Below are 27,762 nucleotides of genomic sequence, written 5' to 3'. Positions count from 1 at the left end.
CCCTCCCTCCGCGAAAGGTGGAGTCGGTTACGCTCTCTGTAACCTCCCCCTCCCCTTTCGATTTTTGCAAGAATCGTGCCCTAGGCACGATTCTTGTTTTCGTGAGTTTTATAAAATAAAGCCCAGGTCCGAACCGTGACCCGCAGTGCCGGATCCACTCTAACGTGGATCCGGGTCTACTTTAAAGTGTTGGATCCATCCTAACATGGATCCGGGTCCGGTTTGAATGTGGATCCGAGTCAGAAAAAAAAATGTGGATCCAAAATGTTGGATCTGTTTGGGTCCAATCGTGGATCCAATCCCACATAAACTAATTCTTTTATTATAATAATTTATTTTTTTAATTATTTATTTATTAAACATTATTATTACATTTATGCCTTTAATACCCATATATATTTCTTTTGGATCCGGGTAACGGATCCCGAACCCAAAACCTTAAAATTCGTAGATATTACATCCTTACCCCCTTAAAAGAATTTCGTCCACGAAATTAGAACATATCAAACACGTGTGGGTAGTACCAAATTAAATATCATACGAGCCTAATGATTGACAACTAAGAGATTTAGTCGAATATTCATGATACACATATCAATCATGCTATGCCATTATAATCGAGTTGTTCAGATAATCATCTATAATGCAATCATCTACAATATGAAACTATGTAGGCATGAATTCACCTATATGCTAATATGAGCATCATAATAAAAAGTACCAGCAATATGACCAACAACAAAACAAAATAAATTATACTTACAGAGCACTTGCAGGGTGTGGCATGACCGTGATCTTTGATTTAGTGCTCCCATGCTCTGATACCATAACTTGTAACGACCCTAAATTATACCCTTTGAAAATGCGGAATATTTTTTTTTCAATCAATGCGGAAACCTTCCCAGAGATCCGGGGTCCTCACAGTTCCAATTTTCATTGGATAGCCCAAACACCACAAATGAACTTACAACCATCATCCATAAGAACCAAAACAATTTCTTTATTTATGAATAAGAGTAAATTTCAGAGACAAGGTTTTATTTGACTGAAAATAAAACAACTGAAAAAACAAAAAGAATTGAAACAAAAGAAAGAGTCACTTTGTCTCCTACTGAAGCTGACAAACCCAAGTATGACTTTCATCCCTTCCCAGTAGCCAGTCTAACCTCACTGTTCACTATATCCTATGAAAAACCAACAAAGTAGGGTGTCAGAACCAAAATTCTGAGCACAGCTATTTCTAAAGAAACCAAGTGAGACAAAGAACATGGATAAGTTTTCATGTAATGATTTGAGTGAGTGCAAATATAAAAATTTGCAGAATCTAAATAATCATTCATGCAATCAGTTACATATGCTAAGCATAAAGAAACAGTAAGGCATGAGCATAGACAAGAACTAAGTAATAAGATCTTTCAGCATGCTCGAAAGGAAGTAAATAACATACACCCACCATTCTACCATGAATTAGAGAACAATTCAATTATGCATGGTAGAATGGTGCGTGTATGTTATTTACTTCCTTTCGAGCATGCTGAAAGATCTTATTACTTAGTTCTTGTCTATGCTTATGCCTTACTGTTTCTTTCTGCTTAGCATATGTAACTGGTTGCATGAATGATTATTTAAATTCTGCAAATTTTTATATCTGCACTCACTCAAATCATTACATGAAAACTTATCCATGTTCTTTGTCTCACCTCATTTCTTTAGAAGTAGTTGTACTCAGAATTTCGGTTCTGACACCCTACTTTGTTGGTTTTTCACAGGATATGGTGAAAAGTGAGGTTAGACTGACTACTGAGAAGGGATGAAAGTCATAGTTGAGCTTGTCAGCTTCAGCAGGGGACAGAGTGACTCTTTCTTTTGTTTCAATTCTTCTTGCTTTTTCAGTTGCTTTATTTTCAGTCGAATAAAACCTTGTCTCTGAAATTTACTCTTATTCATAAATAAAGAAATTGTTCTGGTTATTATGGATGATGGTTGCAAGTTCATTTGTGGTGTTTGGGCTATCCAATGAAAATTAGAACGATGAAGACCCCGGATCTCTGGGAAGGTTTTTGCATTGATTGAAAAAAAATATTTCGCATTTTCAAAGGGTATAATTTGGGGTCATTACAGAGGTGGGGTTCTTTCTCATCCATTCTGTCAATATTGTGATAACAAAAGTGTCATCGATTGCCATTGACAATAGTTCCCATTAGCATATTAGGCAAATTGACATGGATTAGGATTGCATTCAAGAGTGGATTCATTGTGGGGTTAGCATTGTATTATGCTTTTCTGTTCATCTCCCATTTCTTTTCACACTCTCCATTTCTTCACTGCATTTCTGCTTGAGCATTAGTGGGCATGTGGCATTCCTCACTGGTGCTACACTGCTGATCGCAGATATTTATAGACTACTGCTCTCTCGTTAATCAAGTGTTTATGTAGATTGTTTAATCTGTATTGGTTGAAAGCACACATATAGGTATGAATCAACATACAATATGGGACTGGTTCAGCACCAAGAAACATACAACATAAAAAAATTGGTTATTATATACAGATTTTTCAATTAAGATATAGCATGAAATGGAAAATGAAGAATACATGTGCACCAAAATAGGCAAGCTCAGCAGCCTCCTCAAATGTCAAAAATGGTACTGGTTCAGCACTTGGATAGATGTTGGGATCACATGTTAGCACTCCATCAACATCTTTCCATACCTGTGACAAGATGAGATCATAGTCACAAATAAAAGTTCTGAAATACTTGAAAACGCTGTGAGACAACTCCAATTATCTTACAATGGAAACCCATAGATGGTTTCTCTTGAAATTTAGCTAGAGATTGTTCATCACATGCTAAAAGCTTCACTTACAAATCATATTTCTGAAACATTCCAAAATCTGTGGGACAATTCTCATATTTTGAAATTTGGAACAAAATCAATCATATTTCTGAAACATTCCAACAATCTATATGAGTGCCAAAATTTCAAACATAAACATCCTATGATGGAAAGCTATAGATGGTTTCTCTTGAAATTCAGTTAGAGATTGTTCAGCACATACTAACAAGGGGAAAAACTGATCTCATCCTAGAAAGTTCAACATATGGTTTCAAGATTTATTTGCAGCACAAAGTTTAAAGTCAACCTGAATCTCTCTTAAGCCTAAGGCTTTTCCAATAGTGGTGGCTGTCAAGTCACTGCCACCTCTACCCAAAGTTGTAACAGCACAAGATTTCCAACCCTGCAAATAGCAGTGTACAATGAATTATAAATGGAAAGAAACATGACAGACCATTCATTAACAAATAAAGAGAAATTTGCTTACTAGCTCAAGATAAAAAATGAATGCAGACTTTGCGGATAAACACCTTGCCAAGAAATTCTGTGACTATAGGAATTGCAGGATCATCAACCCAATCCCCATGCAACCTCTTTGCAATAGCAGGATAAGTTGCTTCAAGGATGTCAGCATTTGTGAATTCATCTGTGGTTATAAAACCAATATCGAATGCATCATACTGCAGAAGATTATGCATCACTGATCAGCTTGACCAAAATACTATTACACAAAATACAGATGACAAACTTCAAAAGAAAATTTGACTGACAAATGATGATTGATCAATACACAGTTGAAGTTCGGACCATCACATAAAGGCTGCAATTAAGAGAGAACCTTCAAATCTATCTAGAGTAAAGATATTACCAAATATGAAATCCATAAAATAAAATTCCCTGGTAACACAAACCCTGCAATTAGTACGTCTAAGTGGGCCTTACCTTTATAGGTCAATCTAGACATGCATTATTAAGTTTGACCTTCTGTGGAGGAAGAACTTCACAAGTCTTAGTCGAGCCTGAGGTTGGCCCATGAAAAGTTCCATCAAGCCCAAGTATTTGAGAATCAACCATATTCAAGTGCCTTCTCAAGTTCTCATGTTAATGTTAGTATAGTAAGGCTACATAAGTTTACAAATCCAACTTTCTAGATAAAGATCATCATCAGTATGTTAATGGAACCAATCCTTCCAGTGATCACCTGACATTGATTGGATACCTTTTGAAGTGTTGACATGTTGCTCCCACGTATAATTTTCCAAGAGCATGCCAGTAAGCAGCACAAAGAATATCCAGATGAATATCTTTAATTGTCAAAATATATATAACCTTCTCTGGACAGAGATTATCATTGAGCTTTGGCAAATTTTATGCAACATCTCTCACTGATTGCTGTTTTACATGATTTCGGCGTCTCACATGGATACTCCATTTCCTCATGATTTGCAATAGATAACTCCATGGAAGTAGCCAGTTCCTCTTCATGCAGCTCAAAATGCTGCATACCTAAATGCTGACCTAGTGTTTGGTCCATATTTGTCAAGATTCAAGAATATATGCATATGGAATGATACTGAAAAGCTATGAACATGGATATAGAAATGGGATATGGCATAGTAGAGACCATATGAATAGCACTTTCCAAAAAACAGTATATATATATATATATATATGGTTTATCTTACATTAAACTAGTTGTATTTAACATTAGATGGATTCAACCTATTGAAATGACCAAAATGCCCTCAAAAGTAAAGCATTTTTTAAAACCAGTCACATATATTGGCTATACTTTCAAAATATTGTGATATTATCGCCGTGTTTTCAGTGAACAATATTAGAAGTAAAATATAATGATATTTTGAAAACATTGCCAATTTAATTATATCGTTATATTATTGATTATTTTTACTTATTTATTTATTTTTTACATCTTAAATATGTTTTTCTTCTTTTTTTTACATTTTTTACTTTTTTATCATATATGTATTTTATTGCCTAGACCAGAGTTGTCAGTCGGGAAAGCGGGAGCGGGAAGCAATTTGGGAAGCGAAAGCAGAAAGCGATGCACTTCTAAAATTTTAGGAGGCGGGAAGCACGAGACGACTTAGAAGCAAACCAAGAATCATTTCGGAAGCGAACCGGAAGCAACCTACGAAGCGAGGGGGAAGCGAAAAAAGAGAAAAATAAAAATGAAAACACAAAAAAAAAAGAAGGGGAAGCGCACTTCCCCATGCCCTATGGAGCTTCTAGTAACCCTGGTCTAGACATTATATTTTCTTACTTATGTTTGTTATTTTTATATTAATTTTCTAAGCCCCAAGAATTATCACCCAGCCTATAATATCACAAGAAATAGCCTTGCCGAGATATAGCCAATACTGATATTTGTGACCGTTGAAAATACATTACCACCTTTTGGGGTAAACAAATTAACTTTGACTTTTCAATTTTAAATTTGTAAAGTACACTTTTTACTTTTTTGAAAAAAGTGTTCGACTTTTTATTTTCCTCCAAATCCAAGTCTAATAATGCCCAAAAGGGTAACCATGAATTTTTCAAATGCCATTACTTTTAAGGGTATTTTAGTTATTTTAATCAATTAAATGTAGCTAATGTTAAATGCAATTAGTTTAATGTTAGATAAACTCATATATAAATAAATATATATATATATATATATATATATATATATAATGGTAATGATGTTTATAATGATGATGATAGTGGTGACTGAATCTAAATGGTCTGGTGGAAGGTTGAAACTCTATCCACAATACTGTCCATATATGGGTCGGATTTAGATTGATCTACATTCATACATGTCCAATATTAGGTGGATATAGGTATAGTTCAATCATAAATTGAATATGGAGTTATATAAATTAGTATCTGACCTGCCTACATTTATCAAATTTTTAGTAGGGGTGTGAATGGGTTTGATTTGGGATGAAACATGGCTTATCAGGAACAAGAGAGAAGGGCTCCCTACTCCTTTATAAAAAGGGAACCCCTATCTACATCTTTCATCAAGGTGCTGCCCATATATGCGATCATAGAAAGAATTGATTGTTAAGATGAATGTATTCTTATATATATATATATATATATATATATATATATATATATATATATATATATATATATATATATATATATATATATATATATATATATATATATTAGTCAACCTAGGTTGACTATTTCAAGCCATAGGAGGCTAGTCCAACGGCTAGATTTTTAGCTGTTCGACTCCCTCCAACAGCTAGAAGGGCATCCTTCTTCTCACTTTTCTCTCCTCTTCCCTCTATAAATAAGTGGGTGTATGCATAAGTGAGTTTTGAGAGAGTGATGGTAGTTTTAGGATTATGTGTTTGATTTGAGTGTATTGTAGTGAGGATTCATTGTATTTTTTACTTTTTTGTATTATTTGAATTTCATCCTTAATGAAATTGTTTATTTTTAAGTTTTGTGTTCTATGAGCATTTTTCTTGTAAATGTGTGTCTAACTACATTGTATCCTTGGTCCATGGGACGCATTCCAAAGTGCACTGGGATCCATGCCATTTTGTGACATGGTATCAGAGCGATGCATCAGGGTCTTGGAAAAGATTTGTATTAATGAATGAAAAGGATTCAAGGATTTTGCATTTTGGTATGTATCTTTAGCTTCTTGTTTTTCATAATATATGGTAAGTTTTAAAAGGAAATATGTTAAAAATAAAGATTTTTTAAGTATGTAGAAGTTGTATATATATATATGCATTAGATTATGGATATGTGTAGTGAAAATCTATATTTTGCAAAGATATATATGTTTTTGCACAATCATTTCATTTGAATAAAAATATATTTTTATATTGTGCCTTATTGTGTATCCCCTTTATGGGATTTATGATTGTGTTCTTTTAGAACACCTCTTCTTGGTACCCTTTGTGGGTATTGTGAGTGTGTTCCTTAGAGAACACCTTTTTAGTTATTCACTCAAGTTGAATATGTGGCTTCTTAAAATATTATGTTTTGCAAAGTATTAAAAATTCACAAACGTATGTATGGACTATCTTTGGAATATTATGATGTGATCAAGCATGAACTTTTATCGTGATTGATTTCTAATGAGGCCTTTTTTTTAATATGTTATTTCATATATATTTGAACAATATTTGCTCTATTAAGTAAGATTATTTTTAAATGACACGTGTTGGATTAAGACTTTCGTTTTGGCATATGCCTTAAGAAGTCTTTATTGAATGGCATAAGCATGACTTGTTATTGTACAATAAATATGTTTATCTTTGTTATTTCTCTCTTGCGTATTGATATTCTACATCACGCTTATTGAAGAATGTTATATTATGAGAAAAAAAAATCTCTTGTTTGATGTGATCATATATGTGTGGATCTTTATGACTCTTTAGGAGTATTTTATCAAAAACATCTATATTGCTTTTATGAAAGTTGTATGTAGCCCATAGTTGGTTTTTTTGTATCTCGCCCACTAGTGGCTTTGTATCTGTGTGGTTGTGCACTAGTGTACTTAAGTTTTTTTTATAACCCTTTGAGAATCTTCATATGATTGTCTTCAATTGCCTCATAGTAGACTTATGATTTAACTCTAACCTCTTATCATATGTGTTCTTGTTTCTTTAACGAGACTTATTGACCTTTTGTATGTGATGTGCTTAGTGCACTTGTTTTTCGTTGGTGGATTTATGATCTTTTAAAGGATTCTCAATCATTATGTATTGCATATAATTGCATCATTTGACATATTATTGTGCAATTGACATAACTTTATTGGATTTGATTTGAAACTTGTTTTTCTCAAATCGGATATTTGATATGAATTCACCTATTTGAAAATTGATGTCCGTGAGTATGTATTGCCTTTTTATGACATTTGAATTGTCCATCACTGAATTTTATATAATGCATCATTTGTTTGGCCTTATCGAAGTAAGTTGTATGCACTTCTATGTTGTGAGATCAAAGTTAGTTGTTGAGGTGAATTATGTGTACATTTGTCTTCTTGTGAGTATAGATTGCCAAATGATTTGGCTCTGACTGACAGCTCTGACTGACAGTTGATTGACCTTTGGTTATAAGTGTGTTGCATCATTCATTTGTTTTTTGTGCACCTCGATGTTGTGGAGTTAGGGTTAGTCGTTGAGGTGAGTTATGTGTGTACCTCATATAATCTTATCAGTCTAGATTCTCAGGGGTCATGAGTGACGTGTTGTCATTTGCCTTGGGTTTGATTGATGGTTGATTGACCTCTGAACTCATTGTTGTTGGAAATCCGAGTTAGTTGTCGTGGTGAGTTGTGTGTACACCTCATGTCATCTTGTTAGTATAGGCAGGTGATTGACCTCGGTTTCTATGAGTGTGTTGTAACACTAATTTGTTTATATGGTCATTAGATGCTTGATATCTTGTGATAGTAGTTATGTTTTTTAAACCATGGAGTTTCGAAATATTGTTAAAATAATTATTGATGGCATTAGTTTGTTTCTCATTATAAGCTCTCTTATCTCTTGTGTTTCCTCCTCTTATGCTTCGTATCTAAGTGTCATTATATGTAGACAAAAGTTTTTTATTCACACTTTTTATGTGTGTGTTTCACCCATAAGTGACATTGAGATAATACTCTTGTTTTAGTAACTGATACACTCAGTTTGAGTATCATTATATGTAGACAAGAGATGTTTATTCACATACACTTAGCCCATAAGTGGCATTGAGATAATACTCCTGTTCTAATAGTTGATACACTCAGTTTGAGTATCATTATATATAGACAAGAGATGTTTATTCACACTTTTGTGTATGTGTTTAGTCCATTAACGGCATTATAATTACACTCTTGTTCTAGTAGTTGATACACTTATTTTGAGTGTTATTATATGTAGATAAGAGATGTTTATTCACACTTTTGTGTGTTTGTTTAACTCATAAGTGGCATTGAGATTATGCTATTATTTTAGTAACTGATAATCTTGATTTTTGAGGATTTGAGGTTTGGTAAGGTGATTGCTTGTGGTGGTCAAACTAGTGTTAAGATTTACTAATATCATTTATTGTGTGATTTTTAAATCTCTTTGTAATTATTCTAAACTCATTTGCTCTTGTATAAGAAATGATTATTGAAACATTTTCATGCATTTTTGCATTTAATATGCTTTAGTTGCATGATTTGTTCCATGATTGATTGTCTTGCATGTTTTGCATAAGTTTAATTAATATTTTCTAAGCATTTGATAATGAAGGATATATTATTGTTACCTTGTGAGTTGTTTGTGTGTTTTCAATTGGTCCACAAGTGACCACCATTGTATTGATATCTCGTTGTAGCCATTGTGGTATTTCTTTGAGATATTGTTGGTTTCATTAGTTAGTTTTCTACGCATGTGTTCTTGAAAGATTTTTCATTATTATCTCTTAAAATTGGTCCATAAGTGACCATTTTAGTTGTATGGCTAATATTGCTTCTAAAATGAAATTAATCTATGTATTTGACTTTTCTTAAATATTTTATTGAGTAATTAAAATAATTTCTTACCTTTCGTTATGTAAAAATGATTTGCTATTTATATATCTTTGTGAGTTATTTTTTCATGATATTGATAATGTTGAAAATAACTCGCCTGTGTATAACTGTTTAGTTATACACTGCCGGTCCCAAGCCCGGATAAAGGAGGAGGGTTGCGGTAGGCCTGTGACAGCCAGCATAAAAACTTTGTCATACCCTATGAAAATAAACCAATATGAGAATTTCGTTACTGTCCTCTCTAGGCCCGGAGGCAGTGATAAATGGGCAAGGGTTGCTAGGTCGTTGCCCAGAAGCGACGCGTCACACCGGCGCTCAGGTGTGGTGTCAAATAGGCAAGGGTTCCCTCACTTTGTTGGACGGGTGGGGGTAAAGAAGTTAGTCCAAGACCATAAAATTAGGTTAGCCACTTGGAACATAGGGTCTTTAACTGGTAAGTTGGTAGAGTTAGTAGATGTTATGTGTAGGAGAAAGATTGATATTTTATGTCTTCAAGAGACCAAATGGGTAGGTGAGAAAGCTAAAGTGATAGAACCTTGGGGATATAAGATTTGGTATACAGGAATAAATAGGAATAGGAATGGAGTAGGGATTGTTATGAGTCGTCAGTTTATAGATAATGTAGTTGAGGTCCGTAGGAAGGGTGATAGAATTTTACTTATTAAATTAGTATTAGGTACGGATATTATTAATATTATTAGTGTTTATGCACCTCAAGTAGGTTTAGATGATTCCATTAAGCATCAATTTTGGGAAGATTTAGATGGAGTAGTACAAGGGATATCTTATGGAGAAAAGCTTTTCATCGGCGGTGACCTTAATGGACATGTAGGCATTAGTAGGGATGGATTTGAGAGTATCCATGGAGGCTATGGTATAGGAGAAAGAAATGAAAGTGGAGAAAGGATTTTAGATTTTTGTTTGTCCTATGATATGATCTTAGCAAACACTTGGTTTAGGAAGAGGGAGTCTCACCTAGTAACATTTAAAAGTGGGGTTAATACGAGTAAGATAGATTTTTTCCTACTTAGAAAGAGAGATAGGGGTTGTTGCATCGATTGTAAGGTTATACCGGGAGAAAGTGTAGCTACACAACATAGAGTCTTAATTTTAGATCTTAGAATTAGACAATGCCGCAAAAGGGATAGACATAGGATAGATCCTAGAATTAAGTGGTGGGCACTGAAAGGAGCTAAACAAGGAATGTTTGTAGAGCAGCTATGTCACATGGGTGCGGGTGCGGGGATTCGGCACTTCCAAAAAACCCGGGTGCGGGGGTGCGGCAGGGGCAAAAATGTAAAAAAAAAAATTATATATATATATATATATATATAATTTTGAAGTTTTAACAGTTTAACATTTAACAGTAAACATTGTCATAAACTCATAATATGATTCATCATGCATGCAGTATATCAACCTAAATATCAAATTATCAATCAATGCAATCAATGTTACGTGAGGCATCATAATCAAGCAAGCAATGCATTATTTTTTTTTTCTTTTATTAGATAACTGATATAATGCTTCTCTAAATATCACTTCTTGATGTTGATAATGTTGCCTTTATGAAACTATGAGAAATTTTCAGTGCCTCAGTATTATGTTTGGATGTTCAGTGTTTTTCTTCATGAAAGAGATTTTCAACTGAGTTTGTTATTGGAATTTTTGTGCTCATCAAGATAATTGTGGCACAGGATGCGATAGCAATTCAGGGAAACTTCCAAATAATATACAGTTTAGAATTAATTCCAGTAATTTTCAGTGTAGTGATGCATTTTGGTATTATTCTTTTCAATTTCTATGGTGTTGTTAACTAGTAATCTGGTATGTGCTCAATTAGGGAGTGGTAGGATTCAGAGCAGAGGTAGCAAAGTGAATGCCAGCAGGGGAGCTACAGAGGGTAGCAGAGGAAGATATGGTACACAAGAATTGGGTTAGAAGAGAGTACCTGGGTGTTCACCCCCAGAAGCAGAAAGGGCTTAACTTTGTTGGTCTCCATGTGCTAGTGGGCCGCCTCCAGGCCGACGACATGCTTGAGCTAGCTCGCTCAGACACCTATGGAACAGGGAATCTCAGGCTCACAGTGGAGCAGAACATCATACTCCCCAATGTTCAGGACTCTCTAGTTGATTCGCTGCTGCAAGAAAGGCTCTTAAAGGAGAGGCTATTTCCATTACTCGGTTCACTAATAAGTACACTGGTAGCATGCATTGGAAGCCAATTCCGTGGCCAAGCAATCATCGAGACCAAAGGGTAGGCATTGAAGGTGACAGAGGAGCTCGGCCCCTCCCCTATCGACCCAAAAAAAAAAAAAAGATGGGGGAGGGGCTCGGCCCCTCCCCTGTCGACCCAAAAAAAAAAAAAAACAGATGGGAGAGGGGCTCGGCCCCTCCCCTGTCGACCCAAAAAAAAAAAAACTGATGGCCTGTCGACCCAACAACAACAACAACAACAACAACAACTACGCCTTCATCCCAAAACAATTGGGGTCAGCGATATGAACCAAAAAAGAAATTCATTTTGGGTCTTCCACATGAATCCTTTTCCTCCAATCATTTCTATCCAACGCCATGTCCTCGGTGAGGTTCAAAGCATTCATATCCTTTCCTATCATCTCCATCCAAGTCTTCCTAGGCCTACCCCGACCTCTTTTAACTAATATATTTTCCCATTTCTCCAACCTTCTAACTGGAGCATCATTAGGCCTTCGCCGAATATGTCCAAACCACCGTAAACGATTCTCTCGCATCTTATTTTCAATGGGTGCAACACCTACCTTCTAACGTATCTCTTCGTTCCGAATCTTATCTTTTATTGTATTTCCACACATCCATCTAAGCATCCGCATCTCAGCTACACTCATTTTTTGAATATGATGTCTCTTGGCAGCCCAACATTCCGTACCATATAGTAAAGCGGGTCTAATAGTCGTCCTATAAAACTTTCCCTTCAACCGCAATGGCATTCTACGATGGCCTGTCGACCCAAAAAAAAAAAAAGATGGGGGAGGGGCTCGGCCCCTCCCCTGTCGACCCAAAAAAAAGAGGTAGATGGGGGAGGGGCTCGGCCCCTCCTGTGCCGAAAATGAGGGAGCAGGGGAGGCTCAGCCCCTCCCCTGCCGACCCAACAAGAGACCGAGAGAGGGGGGGGGGGGGTGCTCGGCCCCTCCCCAGCCGACCCAAGAAGACAGTGAGAGACATACCTGCGAGCCGAGAGGAGGAGCCGAGAGGAGTCTGAGAGGCGGAGCTGGGGGCGGCGGCGACGCTGGGGGCGGCGGAGCTGGGGCGGCGATGGGAGAGCTCGAGCTCAGGGGGAGAGAGAGGAGAGATTAGGGCAAAAAAATTTTTTTGCCCTAATCCTCCTCCTTTTCATCGGGGGGGGGGGGAATTTTTTTTTCGCACAAAAATTTGGACAAAAATGACCCTGGGTGCGTTGACCGCACCCAGGGTCGTGTTGACCGCACCCGGTGCCGCACCCGCACGCGATCCCGCGTCGCGTCGCGTCGACGCGGGTGCGGCACCTGTTTTGCCGAGTCCCTGTGACATAGTAGAGCAGGTAGTTAAGGAAGCTGATTGGTGTCTCGAGAAAGATTCAGAATCAATGTGGAATAAGATAGCAGGTGGCATGAGAAAAGTGGCTAAGGAGGTATTGGGTGAGTCTAAAGGCGGTGCACCACTAGGTAAGGATGCATCATGGTGGAACGAGGATGCCAAATTAGCTATTAAGGTTAAAAGAGAGTGTTATAGAAATCTAAGTAAGAGTCGTGATAATGAGAATTTGGAGAAGTATATGATAGCAAAGAAGGAAGCTAAAAAAGTTGTTCGAAACGCGAGGGCTAAGGTATATAAGGAGGTTTATGACAAGTTGGATACCAAAGAAGACGAGAAGGATATTTATAGGCTTGCAAAGATGAGAGATAGGAAATCGAAGGATTTGGGTATGGTTAGATGTATCAAAGATGAAACACAAAGGGTTTTTGTCAAAGATGAGGAGATTAAGGAGAGATGGAAAGATTATTTTGATAAGCTATTTAATGATAGTCATGCTCAAGATCTTGGAGACTTCTCCATTCCTTTTCATGAGATAAATCGTGACTTCATGCGGAACATTCAAAAGAAAGAAATTGCAGAGGCTTTGAAGAAAATGAAATCAAGCAGGGCAGTTGGCCCAGATGGTATACCTATCGAGGCTTGGAAATGCTTGGGAGAGAAAGGTTTAGAATGGTTGACAAATCTTTTTAACTTGATTTGGCGAACAAATAAGATGCCTAATGAGTGGAGGAAGAGTACTTTGGTGCCTTTATATAAGAATAAGGGTGATATACAAGATTGCACAAACTATCGTGGTATAAAACTCATGAGTCATACTATGAAACTTAAGGAGAGGGTGATTGAGTTTAGGTTGAGGAAGGTTGTCATGATATCGGAGAATCAATTTGGTTTTATGCCTGGAAGATCAACTATGAAAGCTATACATCTTCTTAGACAACTTATTGAAAGATATAGGGAGAGGAACAAAGATTTGCATATGGTTTTTATTGATTTAGAGAAGGCATACGATAGAGTACCTAGGGACGTTCTCTGGTGGACAATGATGAAGAAAGGTGTTTCTCTCAAGTACATAGTATAATTAAAGATATGTATGAAGGAGTAGTAACCAATGTCCGCACTTGTGGAGGGGTGACAACCAATTTTCCGATAACGGTTGGGTTACATCAAGGATCTGCTTTAAGCCCTTTCCTATTTACGATAGTGATGGATGAGCTTACGAGATCAATTCAAGAAAATGTACCGTGGTGTATGTTGTTTGTTGATGATATTGTTTTGATTGATGAGTCTAGAGTTGGGGTTAATGCTAAGTTAGAATTATGGAGACAGACATTGGAAGCTAGAGGTTTTAAGTTGAGTAAGAGTAAGACTGAATATATGGAATGTCGGTTTAGTAAGCAACGAAGTAGTGATGGAAGTGTAGTGAAGCTTGGTGAGCAAGAAATACCGGTGAATGATTATTTCAAATATTTGGGATCCATCATTCAAAAGTATGGAGAAATTGATGGAGATGTAAATCATAGGATAAAGGTTGGGTGGATGAAATGGAAAAGTGCAACTGGAGTGCTGTGCGATCGTAGAATGCCATTGCGGTTGAAGGGAAAGTTTTATAGGACGACTATTAGACCCGCTTTACTATATGGTACGGAATGTTGGGCTGCCAAAAGACATCATATTCAAAAAATGAGTGTAGCTGAGATGCGGATGCTTAGATGGATGTGTGGAAATACAATAAAAGATAAGATTCGGAACGAGGAGATACGTAAGAAGGTAGGTGTTGCACCCATTGAAAATAAGATGCGAGAGAATCGTTTACGGTGGTTTGGACATATTCGGTGAAGGCCTAATGATGCTCCAGTTAGAAGGTTGGAGAAATGGAAAAATATATTAGTTAAAAGAGGTCGGGGTAGGCCTAGGAAGACTTGGATGGAGATGATAGGAAAGGATATGAATGCTTTGAACCTCACCGAGGACATGACATTGGATAGAAATGATTGGAGGAAAAGGATTCATGTGGAAGACCCGAAATGAATTTCTTTTTTGGTTCATATTGCTGACCCCAATTGTTTTGGGATGAAGGCGTAGTTGTTGTTGTTGTTGTTGTTGTTGTTGTATTGATAATGTTGAAAATCTATGCATGTTATGCATTAATATGCCTTTTTGTGATAGATATATGTGTGCACGATTTTCATAAATGATTAAAGTGATAAATGACTATCATGTTTGAAATTAATGATTTTTTAAATTAATTCTTACTCTAAATGATTTTAAAATTTGTTAAATGAACTTATCTTCTATATATTGTATGGTTGTGTGCTTGACCATCTTTTTTGCATTATATATATATATAAGTATAGTTATTTCTTGTTAGATTGCTCTCGTTTTGCTCTCTTTACAGGTTCTCCAAATATTAGCGGTATTGATGATTATAAAGACATTTCGAGCATATCAAGAATTGATGATATTGAATATCCTCTGTGTGATAGAGCATATGATTGAGCACCCTTTAAAGAAACACCAAATGAAAGAATTTGATGAAGTCTATGAAGATTTTTTTTGTAATGGGTTTCTTTTTTTGTAATTTCAAACTTACAGTGAGTCACTATAAGTTTGAGGAGGGTGTTAAGATGGATATATATTGACTATTTCTAACCGTTTCACTCCCTCCAACGGCTAGAAGGCGATCCTTCTTCACATTTTTCTTTTTTCTTCCCTCTATAAATAAGTGAGTGTGTGCATAAGTGAGTTTTGAGAGAGTAATGAGTAGTTTTAGGATTGTGTGTGTGATGTGAGTGTACTATAGCGAGGATTCTTTATAATTTTTATTTCTTTTGTATTATTTGAATTTTATGTTTAATAAAATTATTTATTTTTAAGTTTTGTGTTCTATGAACATTTCTATTGTAAATGTGTGTTTAACTACATTTTCCATATTGATGGGAACTAAAGGAGACATCCTTCTCCTTTACAAAAATCAGGCCTACTCCTATCGGTTTCATACATGGTGCAGTCCCATATGGGAACTACAGGAGACATCCTTCTCCTTTACAAAAAGAAGCTGCCCCTAGGGTTTTCATAGACGGTGCTGCACACAGGGGCTGGGGCAAATTTAGATTTTTTTATTTTTGACGTATTTGATATTTGACTAAGCGTTTGGCCTAAAAAATGAAGGTCAAATAAGCCAAATATGGTGATGGGTGAAAAAGGTTGGGGGTTATGATAGTCTTAGCCAATAGAGTATTTTCTTTTCATTGAGACAAACATCAGTAGGATATCGTCAAACTGTATCCTACTCAACCAAACCGAATCCATTCAGCACAGTTACATAGGCAAAAAAGGGCATCCCTGTGACATAGCTTAAAAGGTATTTTATGTGGCCAATCAGGGTTTTCCAATTGTACATCCCCACAACAAATGAATTTGATTGAACATAACAAAGCTAGGACCGAGTAAATTCTCTATGGTTTCTCTGCCATAATCAAATGTGACGTGGTTCAATGGTAGATTCTTCAAAGCTGGAACACCACATCCCCTCCTTCCTTTTCCATGTGGAAAAAATGGGCACCCTTACTACAAACAATGGGTTTTCTTTTCTAAGGAGGTCACTCCTCATGGTTGATCACCCTCCAGGTTTATATTTAACAAGTCCGTTGTTTTCCAGCTTGGCTATTATAAAAATATACTGCTCAACTATATCCATATAGGGATTTGAATGCGGCTTCAGGGCTCAATGTCAACTGGAAATAGTGGGTTAATTCTTATGAATGATGAAGCTGCCAATGCATGGGCTTGCAACTATCATAGGTCACATCTCTACGCTATTTGATATTCAGCTCCACAACAGAAGTTCTCATGCTGCAAATTGGAATGAGTGGGCAGATTTGCCCATCTACTGGACTCCTTGAAGACAGTACATTTACATTTAGGTGAGAATGATCTGAATTAAAGCAGTGTTCTCTAATCGTCTCAGGTGCTATCCTGCTTAAAAACATCAATTTAATTCTTCAAAATACAATCATTTTCTGGTTTCGATAGTTTGTGTGACTAATCTTGTCTTTGTCTTAAACTCTTAAATGGTTGGCAGTTGTTTTATGGATTGTTCAAATCATTGCCTCTGTTTGTTGAAAGGGGTTAATCAGTTTTTTTCACCGCTAAGGGGTTAATCAATTTACCTCCAGCCAGTTGGCAAATTCCTACATGGTTAAACAGTTCAGGTTTATGAAAAACATAATTGTCTTTTACGAGTCTCCATCATATCATAAGAGATCAAAGTGATGAGACTTTCTATTGACGTTCATGTATTGAATCTAAACTTTTTGTTTCTTAGAAGAAAAAAGGGTGAAGAATTAACGTACAAAGGAACCTCATATTAAAGCAAATGCAACCCAGAGCTTTATCTGAATGTCCACACATGCTTGCACAAAAAATTGCAAGAAAACATAATGAACTTTCAATGTTTAAGGTCAACACAGGAATCAATTCTATAGATGCTCCACTGCTCTTATATAGACCTAAAATGTTCTTTTTTAACAATTATGGCATGTCTGAACTTTGAAGCAACAAAAACTCATGTATATTAATCTTTTAGCTACAGTAGCATAACTATAATGTGTCCAAAGAAATGAGAAATGCTTTAAACAAAATAGAGAAAATAAAAACTACAATTAGTGCAAGTACTTGCATAGATTCCACAGTCCTGCATGAGCATATGCAGCTAGCATACATGTCAAGCTGTACAATAACATACCTGGAGGGCTTTGGCACCAATCTTATTCAAGTATGCAGCAAAAATCCATGTAGACATACGCTCTCTAAAAGAAACTAGATAGTCTCTTGTGCGAGGTGTCAACTCTTTCATCAAGGCAATTCCAGTCAGCAGTTGTTCGAACTCCTCGAGCAGCCCTGGATAATCGGTTGTATCTCATAAGCTTATTCAATCTCGTCAACAACAATGATAATGTTCTGCTGAATGCTGACAAAAGTACAGAAACTGTGGTCCAAAACATGGATTGCTTTGATTAATCAAAGTTAAGCGCCTATTTCCACTTCCCTCCAGATAGAATTCCTAGTAGGTTAGTTGCAGCAAAAACTTAGGTGTCATTTAAAAAAAAATCCAGAGATTTTTTCAACATTTTACACCATTAATTATATTTTTTTCAAGGGAATGCCTTTTGGAAAATGGGAAGAAAACATACAAAATTAGAAGAGCACAAACATTAGCCAACATGCTATCACATGTCAAATTACAAAAGGCAGTCCTTACCAGAAATTGTTGATCTGGGCAATTCTAGCTCATCAACAGTCCTGAAGAAATATAAGCAGACAAGATACCGTGAAATTTGGTCTATAATTGAGAATACCTACTAAACGTTGTGAGCAGGAAAATTTTTCCTTACTTTATGTAAGAAAACAACTTTGCACGAAGCCGAAATTGCAGCGGGATGAAGGCTTCGCAGTTACGTTCGAAATCGCGAGGGGGTCCGAACTCTCAACTCTCTTCTTTACTTGATATGAATTGCTGTGTATCTTGTGTTGTTTTTCCATATACCGTTTCAATTGCATTTATAGACAAAGAAAAGAGTTCAAGCTTTGGGACACAACCCCTGAGAGAAATCCCTTTATCCCTCAAGAGACTCTTATCTTAAAATGTGTCGGTTCAAGAGACACTTCTCTTGGAACGTGACTGTTGGAATAACCACTCCAAGAGTCACTTATGGCCATATGACCTTACATCTCCCACTTGGCCATAAGGGACTTCTTGTGTTTATATGTTTGTTCTCAACCGGAACCTTGCATACACACTTTCTGAGTAATCTTTACTCATTTACCACTTAGACATATCTGAGTCCCATCTGACTTACATGTCTAGTGAAAACATCCTCAGCTATGTCACAGGGATTCGGCTAGCAGGGTGCCGCACCCGCGTCGACGCGACTCGACGCGGGTGCAGTCAACCCGACCCTGGGTGCGTTGACCGCACCCAGGGTCATTTTTGTCCAATTTTTTTTGGATTTTTTTTTAAAATTTTTTGCCCTATGAAATAGGCTGCAGAATTAAAAAAAAAATCTTTGGGGGGGGGGGGGGGGCTGCTGCCCCCTATAACCCCCCGCCAGGGGGGCCCCCCTGGACTCGCGCCGGGGGAGCCCCCGAACCCCCCTTCCTGCAAGGGCAAAAACAATGAATCAGGCTCCACAACTCATCACTTTCATCTTTGGGGACAACCATATAAGATAAAAAAATGGTAAAAAGTAAGTTGGGCATAAATGTCATGGACCTTAACAGCTACCATACATTCATACATATAGACTATACATGATATATATATATATATATATTTACATTTTTGCCCCTGCCACACCCCCGCACTCGGGTTTTTTGGAAGTGTCGAATCTCCGCACCCGCACCCATGTGACATAGATCCTCAGTGACTGCCTTGGTTAGCGGGTCTGCTACCATGTCACTTGAAGGAACATAGTCCACTGCTATTTCCTTTTTCATAAGAATATCATGAATATATTGATACTTAACTTCAATATGCTTACTTTTAGAGCTATCTGCTCCTGTTTGTATTAGTCTTATAGCAACTTTATTGTCACAATATAGTTGAACTGGATCTTTTGGAATGTCCAATTTTAACTCATTTAAGAAACGATTTATCCACACACCAAATGTAGCTGCCATGTTACAAGTTATATACTCAGCTTCCTAGGTATGTTGTGCCACACACCCTTGTTTTTTGCAAGACCATGCAATTGCCCCACCTCCTAACATAAATACATAACCAGAGGTGGACTTTGCTTCATCCCTATCACCAACAAAGTCAGCATCTGAGTATCCTACAAGCTTTAAACTATTTGATTGATAGTATAGCTAAGTTCCTTAGTTCCTTTTAGATATCAAAAAATTCTCTTCACTGCTTTTCAGTGAGAAAGCTCAGGGTTACTTTGATATCTACTTACTAGACTTACAACAAAGCTTAAGTCAGGTCTAGTACAAAGCATTGCATACATCAAGTTTCCAATTGCTCGAGCATAGAGAACCTTCAACTTTTCTTGTCCATCTTTTGGACAGTCATTCTTACTTAATTTTTGGCCTTTTACTACAGGAGTACCTTTTGCCTTGGTACTTTCCATTCTAAATTTCTTTAGAATGTGGTCAAAATATCTTCCCTTGACTCAGACATAGCAATCTCGATTTTCTATCTCTGTGGATTTTAATAACAAAGATATATGAAGCCTCACCCATATCCTTCATTTCAAATCAAGAACTAAACCATGATTTAGTCAAACTTATCATGTCTATGTCATTCCCTACAATTAATATATCATCAACATATAGGGATAACACAGTAAACTTACTCCCACTTTTTTTGGCATATACACAGTGATCCAGACTATTTGCCTTATAACCCAATTTGGTTATAGCATTATGAAAGGTCAAATACCACTGTCTTGGTGACTGTTTAAGTCCATACAAGGATTTGTTTGACTTGTATACTTTATCTTCTTGACCTTTAATTTTAAAACCTTCTGATTGCTGCATGAAAATAATTTTATTTAATTCACCATTTAAGAAGGTTGTTTTCACATCCATTTGATATAGGTCAAGATCAAAATAAGCTACCAATTCCAAAATTATATGAATAGATGCTAGTTTGGCTACATGAGAGTAAGTTTCTTCATAATCAATCCCTTATCGTTGAGTATAGCCTTTTGCTACTAATCTGGCCTTGAATCTATCAATAGATCCATCTGCCTTAAGTTTTTTCTTGAGAACCCATTTACTACCAATTGCTCTATATCCATTAGGCAAGGTAGCTAGTTCCCAAACTCCATTCTTTTCTATGGAGTCCAACTCATCTTTCATTCCTTCCTTCTAGAGTTCATACTCATTAGAAGCAATCGCATCTTCAAAACTCAAGTTATCAAGAGTTTCATCCAAATCCATGGAATAACATAATTCCTCACCCAAGAATGTATAATAATCATTCAAATACGATGGAGGAGTTCTTGTTCTTTTTTGTCCAGTTATTGGTTGTGAAGTTTGTTCATTATTCACAACTGGATCGTTATGCCCTAGATCTTGAATGGGTATCCCAGGATCATTTATGATATCCAGAAAGACATCATCATCTTCAGGATCAAAAATACTTTCTTAAGTTTCCAAGAATTCTACATCTCTACTCTCTATAAATCCTTTTTCAGGATTATATAGACGATATCCCTTTGGGTATCCCATGAAGATGCATTTGATAGTTTTACTATCTAACTTGTCTCTCATTTGACTAGGAATTAACACATGAGCATGTAACCCCCACTTTCGTAAATGACTCAAGTTTGGTTTCCTACCAGTCCATAATTCATGTGGAGTAAGCTCTACAACTTTAGAAGAAACATTATTCAGGATATACATGGCAGTGCAAATTGCTTCTCCCTAGAATTTTTTGGAAAGATTTGCATGAGCCAACATGGATCTTGTCATATCCATTAAAGTTTTATTCCTTCGTTCTGCTACACCATTCTGTTGTGGCGTATAAGGCATTGTTGTATGAGGAGTTATATTATTATCAGTGCAGAAGGACTTAAACTCATCAGAGTTATATTCACCTCCTCTATCTGATCTGATAACCTGGATTTTTCTTCCTAATAATCCTTCAACTTCATGTTTGTATGCCTTAAACTTTTCTAGAGCTTCTGATTTTTTAGAAATTAGGTATATGTATCCATCCCTAGAGTAATCATCTATAAATGTGATGAAATATGATTTTCTTTCATGTGTTTCTACGGTTAAAGGTCTACAAATATCTGTGTGTACCAAAACTAACAAATCATATGACCTACTTCCCTTAGGAAAGTGTTTTCTTGTCATTTTTCCTGATATGCATGGTTCACACTTTTCAAATTCTATATTTTTAAGGGAAGGTAATAAACTCATGCGAATTATTCTTTTCATTTTATTGATATTTACATGCCCTAACTTTAAATGCCATAAATATGCATCTACATTAAATGCACAATCAATATAACCAGAAATATTCATTGCATTACTTGTAGAAGGAGTTACATTAAGACGAAAAAGACCATGGTCAGCATCATAGAAACCAATGAGCTTCACTTTTCCATCTTTCCCAATAGTGACCTTGTCACCCCGAAAGCGGATTTCGAAGCCCTTTTTAACAAAGTCGCCCACTGCTAAAAGATTCTTTCTCATGGAAGGTACATAAAGTACATTTGTTAATAGGAGACTGGTCCCTTCTACTTGAAGCCTATAAGTCCCTATCCCAACCACATCACTATAGGTGTTATTTCTCATATACACCTTATGATCTCCAGGCTTCAACTCCTTCATTTCCACAAGTCCTTCATTTGTCTTAGACACATGTCGCGTCGCTCCTAAATCTATCCACCACTCTCGGAGATCACTATCTGCGATTAATGATTCAGATACAATGCATACTAATTCTCGTTCTCCATTTACTTGCTTTCCTGGAGTCTCTTTCCTGGTTCTATTTGGGCAATTATTCTTGAAATGCCCAACTTTTTCACAAGAGAAACATGTTCCCCTGATTGTAGTCTTGGAGTTCTTGGTTTGCACTGGACGCTTCTTGTTGAATTTATTCTTCTTAAATTTCTTAAAGAATGTGCCTTTAGGCTTGAACTTGTGAAAATTTGCTGGAAAGGATTCTTGAGTATTCATAACTTCTCCCTTTTTGTCTTTTGACATCTGCTCTTGCTCAAGAGCTAATTGAAGAGGGAGCTCTATTAGAGTAAGGCTTTTCTGGTTTAATCTCACGACAATCGACACCATCTTCCATGTTGGAGGAAGACTATTTAATATAGTGGAAATTTGCATGCGCTCGGGAATATCATTTCCTGCTATGGCTAAGTCCTTAGCCATTACCAGCATTTGATTCACATGATCGACTACGTTATCTGACTCTTTCATCCTGCAAGACTTGTACCGCTCTAGAAGAAGTTGAATATGGGTTTCTGAAGTCATATCATATTTTTTCTTGACTTCTTTCATCATCCTCTTTGCAGTGTCAAAATCTTCAAATACTCGGATGACTTCATCTTGCATAAATGTTAGAAGAGTTGCTCGAGCAAGTTGATCGTCTTCAATAAACTTGTTGTAAGCTTTCTTCTCTTCTTCAGTTGATTTATCAGTTAATGAAAATTTTGCATTGTTCAATACGTATAGGGTCTTGTCATGTGTCAATAGATATTCCATTTTTCTTCTCCTCATTCCAAAATTCATCCCATTGAGTTTTTCGATTTTGGACAATTCAGCTATGACTATTCGATTTGCTATTTTCCTAATTGTGAACAAATATAAGAATTAATAAAGTATATTCTAACTGATATTTGTAACTAAAACTAGTTTTAATCTTTCTAAACTAGTTTATCATGCAATACAATCTTTAAGTATGCAAGAAACTCACAAAAAATGCTAACTTTAAGCACTTTTTGACAAAGATAAGTAACAGGTGGTTTTCTGAAACTCAAAACCGCTTTTCTGCAATTTCAAAAATATTTAAAAGGGGTTCTGTGTAAACAAAAACACATAAACCTGTTTCTGCAACTTTTTGAGTTAATCAGAAAGTTTAGACACTTTTTTGCAATTTCCAAAAAGGCAGAAGCCTTTTTAAGCAAAATTGAAAATAGAAACCTCAAAATAAAAATTTTGAGTTAAATAGAAATGTTTGATCCTCTTTCTGTAATTTTAGAGAAATCAATGCCTTTTCGAAATTAAGAGATTTCCTTATTTTAACAGAAAATAAAGGAACCACCCTTTTGAAAAATAAGAAACAGTTTTTCTGTTTTTCAAGAAAAGGTAACCCCTTTTCAGAATTTTTAATAAAATTTTAGGTTTATTATGAAACCTTTTTTTTTAACCTTATACGTTAAAACAAAGAGGAACCCAATTAGGGTTCCTTTTCGTTAAAAGAAAGGTTCAGGGGAAAAAATTCATAGAAGGGCCGCCGAAGCAGTGCTCGATTTTCTGGCAAAAATTCTTCCGGCAACTCCCTCCGGCCTGCCGACGATTCCTAGGTAGCCAGAAACCCTTTCCCCTTCCTCTTTTTCGTGTTTGATGTCTTTGTAGACGAAAAAAGGGGGGTTCGGTCGGTGTTTCGGTGAGTGCTCACGGCACTCGGCTATCAGCCGACGGTAGGATGCCGCTTGAGACTGGGTGACCAGCGGTCGACGCACGCCGCTGCAGGCGTCCTGTCCGACAGCCGCCGCACGCTGCTGCAGACGGCTTATCCGACGGTCGTCATACACTGCAGTACCCGGCGACTAACCCCGACAGTCTGAGGAAGAAGAGGGAGCCTGCCGCTGCTGGAATCTCCGACAAGGGTTCCTCAGGCAGGTTCCTCCAGCCTGCGCAGGTAAGGCTCTACTCTTCCCCCTTCTCCTTCCTCTATTTCATTTTCTTTTCCGGCAACGGGCGGCAACCAGATGCTTTTTTTGGCAACGGGTTGCAGCCGGGTGCGATTTCTGCTGAGCTGCCGGTTCCTATTCCGTTTGGGCGTTAGCTGTTGTCACTGCCTGCGATTTTTTTCGGCAATAGCTCGCCAGATCAACTTGTACCAACGTTGGCCCGACTTTCTTCAGTCGCCTGCTACGTTTTGGGTTTTCCGGCAGCAACCCTATAGGATGGAGGAAACCACTAAAACCCGATTTGGACGTGCGCGGTTTCGACGCAAGCCAGAGTCGGTCTGACGATAAATTATTTTTTTTATTTACCCTGATAAACTGAGTTTTCTCAAAAAAAAAAATCTTCACTGACCTTAATTGCTTATTTTCCTGTTTGAATTTTTTGTTTTTGTTTTTCTTTTTCTTGACGATGGCGATGCAGAAATACTGACGTGCACACTTTTACTGACAAGGATCTGTCACGCCCGCACAACCTGGCTTTGATACCAATGTAAGAAAACAACTTTGCACCAAGCCGAAATTGCAGCGGGATGAAGGCCTCGCATTTACGCTCGAAATCGCCAGGGGGTCCGAACTCTCAACTCTCTTATTTACTTGCTAAGAATTGTTGTGTATCTTGTGTTGTTTTTCCATACACTGTTTCACTTGTATTTATAGACAAAGAAGAGAGTTCAAGCTTTGGGACACAACCCCTGGGAGAAATCCCTTCATCCCTCAAGAGACTCTTCTCTTGAAATGTGTTTGTTCAAGAGACACTTCTCTTGGAACGTGACTGTTGGAATAGCCACTCCAAGAGTCACTTATGGTCATATGACCTTACACTTTAGATGCAATTCTTTTACAAAATGCAATTGATCGATTGCAAAGACATTATTAACACCACAACTAACAACCATTTCCCCAACCTAACAGAAAGCACAAAAAGTTCAATAACCATAAAGCATATTGTATGCAATCCTTGAGATTAGTGCTTGACTAAAGCAAGAAGAATAAATCATATAAGCTGCTGAAAACATGCATGCATATTTCCAGTTTCCACAATGGCTTGACCACACAATAAAACCAATGATTACACCTTTAGTGCAAGTGACAAGAGTTTAGATCAACCGAAAAAGAGGGACGAAAAGCAGCCTATTACTTTGGGATACGTTATCACTGTAATACACGCAAGATTTTGTTCCTTTTTTTATTCCTCCAAAAGCCAATAAATAAATTTTTTTGACAAAGAAATCACAAAATTTTATTCTCTATATATTTCCATAACTATCCTGCATGAGCAAGTAGCACAGCTAGATGGGTTGCACGAGTCTTTAGCTGTCTTACACCAGAATCTGTCTCGCATATCAAAGATTTCATCTAAGAAAAGAGAAAAAAAAAACTAGCAAAATAAATTAGAGCAACGAATATGGCCAGAGGGTATTCAGCTGTTCAGGTGAAACTTTCACTGAACGTGGTATATGTATATCTCAAGCATCGACTTCACCGAAAGAAGGTGGATCCTCATTATTATTGCATTGAATAGAGTCAATTAGATAAAGAGACTGCTACCTAATTTGTAGGTGCAGTCCATACATACACTTTTAAGAACAAACAGATTTAGACAACAGACATTCAAAGAAGGACTAAAATTTCATGTACGGAATAACTTACGCACTTCTAGAAGTTTATTAGTCGTCTTCCCCATTGCCGACAAAACAATCACGGGGCTCTCCTCAGTTCTGCAACTTCCCTCATTCTAGCTGAAGTTGCCACGGATGAGCCACCAAACTTCATCACACACGTCAATTGACGCACATTTTCACTTGCCTGTTCCCACTTGTCATCCAAATTTTCTGATAATGCAACAACAGATTGTTGTTCACAACAGACACTCAAATCTCTTCTTGCACAGCCTCCCTCCCTCTTCCTCCTATGTGTCAACTCTCTCACAGAGCGCACAGAGGCTGCAAATGTGATCTGGCTACATGAAATTGAGGATACAGAAGAAAACATTTCTGAGCTTGTTCCTGGAACAATAGGGACACAGAGGACACTGGATTGGAGAGAGACCGCCATCAAATGGGGAAAATGAAAAATAGAGCTCCGGTCTTGAGCTCGAGTAGGTTGAGTGAACAAATCAGCTAAACTAAGGCTTCTTAAACCTAGGAAACCACAGAGAATACCTTCCTTCAAATAAACCGCCCCAAAAAATTGATCCCTTTTGATTAAAGAGATTAATACGCCAAACCAAAATCCAGTTCTCTAATAACTTACGGTCCTCTATGCTAAAAGAACACTCTTCAAGGGAAACAAATCAAATTACTATAGTCCTCTATACGAATCGGTTATCGGACGATCCAGGGTTTCCTAATATAGAGAACAAGTAAAACAATTAAAAATACACAAGATCTTCCAAAGGAAACCTCAAAAATTGAAAATAGGGTTTCTAGACCAAAGAATCGAATCGAGAGAGCCCTTTCAGAGAAAAACCCCACCGATCCTCAGTCGTTTCGACGAATGAAATGGCCTAGGAATATATGAGCTATTAGATCAACCAAAATAGCATAAAAAGCAATCGTCTGAAGCAAAACTTCACAGATCTAAGCACGAAGCACAATATCAAAACAAGAATCTCCTGCGCACGTCCTTCTTAGCTCGATTTCGCCTCTAGCCTGCATGTTTCCACCATTCCATACGCAGAACTCATAAAAAACTCTAGAAAACGTTCAAAACCAGGGGGGGGGGGGCACAAATCTCACTTCGAAACACTCAAAATAACCAGAAAACCATTAGAATTCATGATGAAGTCCAAACTCTCACATCAAGACCCGGAAATCCCAGAATCCCACTCTGGAACAAGAATGCTACTAATTCCAAGCCAAATTTCCACGAAAACACACACAAAAGGAGCTCCTACAAGATCTGAATCACTGAGCAAGGAAATCTCCGAAGACGTCACCGCTTAGAACTCCCTTAGAAACCTCTCGTTCGAGATTCTCCGACTCCGTTCCCTTCCGACTGCAGTCGAGAATATGAACGCCCGTCCGCCCGAGGGAACGCGAGAAAACTGCGGATTCTGGCGGCCGGCACCGCAGCTGAAATGGTAAGAGGGAGAAGAAGAGAGAGGGAGATGCATGGAAAAGACCGAAAGAGAAGTCGTGGTCTCTCTCTCTCTCTCTCTCTCTCTCTCTCTCGTCTCTGATAGTATTCAGTTCAACCTTTCCGCTCCCTCCGGACTCGACGGCTCGCGATGACAAGCGTCTGTGGCTCCCGGCTTTTATAGGAAACTTCCTGGTGGGTTCAGCTCGAGAAAATGGGCGCAGACTGTGAGCTTTTTCTCCAGCGACTCGTGGGCGACCAGGCACGTCAACCTGTGTCACAAGAACACGAATAAAACCTAAGTTTATTAA

At 37.3% G+C, this 27,762-nt stretch overlaps 1 pseudogene across 1 annotated transcript in view; it reads right to left on the bottom strand.

The window, feature by feature from the left end:
• Nucleotides 1-27,551, bottom strand: part of LOC149840394 (aspartokinase 2, chloroplastic-like) — a 33,963-nt pseudogene extending 6,412 nt beyond the window's left edge. Inside the window, exons 1-7 of the transcript XR_016431393.1 lie at nucleotides 26,028-27,551; nucleotides 25,196-25,278; nucleotides 18,199-18,239; nucleotides 17,683-17,837; nucleotides 3,368-3,517; nucleotides 3,145-3,240; nucleotides 2,596-2,712 (exon numbers count right to left, since the gene is read on the bottom strand). The product of XR_016431393.1 is annotated as an aspartokinase 2, chloroplastic-like (transcript). The remainder of the gene's footprint in view (nucleotides 1-2,595; nucleotides 2,713-3,144; nucleotides 3,241-3,367; nucleotides 3,518-17,682; nucleotides 17,838-18,198; nucleotides 18,240-25,195; nucleotides 25,279-26,027) is intronic.
• Nucleotides 27,552-27,762: the final 211 nt, after the last annotated feature.

This window comes from Nuphar pumila, chromosome 4 (assembly GCF_984573655.1).
Source record: "Nuphar pumila chromosome 4, dmNupPumi1.hap1.1, whole genome shotgun sequence".
In the NCBI taxonomy this organism is placed as follows: Eukaryota; Viridiplantae; Streptophyta; class Magnoliopsida; order Nymphaeales; family Nymphaeaceae; genus Nuphar; species Nuphar pumila.
Note: the sequence above shows the minus strand (reverse complement) of the source record. Positions and strands in the feature narration are given on the sequence as shown.